A 2,241-nucleotide genomic window follows, 5' to 3' on the forward strand; every position below is an offset into this window, starting at 1 on the left:
ATAAAAGTAACTAACATCTCTTGGGCACTTACTAGTACTAGGGATCAATGTAAGCATTTAACATGCTGCATTAGCAAGGATAGACTAGGTTATGCCACAGTAACAAATTAACCTCAAAACATCAGTGCCTTGGCAACAGAGGTTGACTTCTCACATTCCATGTCCACCATGCACTGGCTGGAGACTATGCTCTCTATATAGTCACTCAGAGACCTAAAATGATGGAAATTCTCCATCTCAACATAAAGCTTCCATAGTTACTGCAGAGAGTGGGATGGTTATGCACCAGCCTTTGAAAGCTTTGGGCTAGAAGCTGTATAAAGATGTCACCCATAGGTTTTCTACTCACAGCACATTGGCCATAAATTACAAGGGGTCTGGAAGATGAAGGGGAGCACATGGATACCCCATGAGCAGTAAGTGTTCCTGCCAACATGCATGATCTAATCAGAGCCTCCCAACTTCAGGAAACATATCGGCATTCCTTCTTACAGAGAAGGAAACAGAGGCATAGAGAGGTTGTGGGACTTGCCCCGGGTGTGATAGAAAGTAAGTGGCAGAGCTGAGCTGCAAACCCAGGCCTGGCAAGCTTCAAAACACTCCCAACCAAGATGCTGCATACTCATCACAAAATCCTACGAAAATCCCTCATATAGCAAAACACCATGCTAATTAATTATAGCAAAACACCGTGCTAACAACCCAACTTATGCAACTACAAAATGGAGCTCCCCTGACATGCCACCTCCTCACCCCAAAGATTCAAGCTAAGCAAGTGCCTGAAACAGAATTCTCAGGCCATTTTGCAAGAGGGAAATGGGTGATCTCATCTGAGTCTGACATCCAGCTTTCAGCCCACCATGTCAAGACAAAAACTTACAAAAGCCTACAAAAACCTTACAAAAACTGAAAATCAGCCGACTGTTACCAGAAAACCTATTGGTGGCATCTTTATACAACTCGAAAGTTTGCAGAACTTTCAAAAAGTGCAAAGGTAAGTATCACCCATGCACACACAGGAAAAGGCCAGAGTCAGGGGGAGAGACTGTGGTCATATCCAAATGAGTGGCTGAGTGAAGGTACTTCCAAGAGGCAAACTTCTCCCAGCCTGCAAAACTCAAGTCTAGCACTACCTCCTCCAGGAAGCCCTCTGCTGCCCAGCTTCTCAGGGTTAGGACCTACTCCTGCATCACTTCCCACATGAACCTCCAGCAGGGCCCTTCCACTGCATGTAACCCTTATTTGTCTCCTGGAGTCTGTGATATACACAGGCAACCCCTGTATCTATACCTTTGTGTCTCCTGCACAGTAAATATGGAGTGGATGGGAACATGCTTAAACGTGTTCTCTTGGGGAATTTAAACCCCTTGTGCCCAGTAAACATGTAGCCAACTATTAAAATTATAGTTCTGGCCTCACTTGTGCTATGTGACCTTGGAGTGGCCCCATAGCTTCTATAAGCTGTTTGTTCAGTAAAAAACACCCCATACATTGTAAAAATTAAGTGAAAAGCAGAATTATTCAAACCAAAGCCTATACACTAATGTTCACAGCAGCACTTCTCACAATAGCCAAAGGTAGGAATAACCCAAATGTCCATCAGCTAGTGAACAGATATATAAAATGTAAACTATCCATACAATGGAATATTTTTCAGCCATAAAAAGGAATGAAGCACTGATTCATGCTACAGTATGGATGAGCCTTGAAAGCATTACGCTCAGTGGAAGAAGCCAGTCACAAAAGACCACATTAGAGAGAAACCAAGATGGTGGCATAGGTAAACACCGGAGTTTGCTGCCTCGAACAACCACTTCAAAAATACAACTAAAAGACAGAACGGACATCATCCAGAACCACAGGAAGGCTGACTGAGTGGAAATTCTACAACTAGAAGGAAAGAGAAAAGCATACCGAGACTCAGAGGAGGAGCGGTGCGGAAGTAAAATACTAAGGTGCGGAGGTGCATGTGGAGCGGGCTGGCGGCTGAGGGCGCGGTTGTCGTTTTCAATTGGGAGGGAGTCTCAGGCTCCGAGCTCCAGTTTCAGGCGAGCCTCTGGGGACCCAGACTCATAAGAGAGAATTCAATTGGGGAGTCTCAGGCTCTGAGCTCCAGTTCCAGGCGAGCCTCTGGGGACCCAGACTCATAAGAGAGAAGCGGGACTGTCTGGCAGCATCCGGAACCTGAGGGCACACTGAGAAGCAGAGCCTCTGAGGGCAAGACTGAGAGCAGCCATAACT

This window comes from Myotis brandtii, unplaced genomic scaffold (genome assembly GCF_000412655.1).
Source record: "Myotis brandtii unplaced genomic scaffold, ASM41265v1 scaffold397, whole genome shotgun sequence".
NCBI lineage: Eukaryota > Metazoa > Chordata > Mammalia > Chiroptera > Vespertilionidae > Myotis > Myotis brandtii.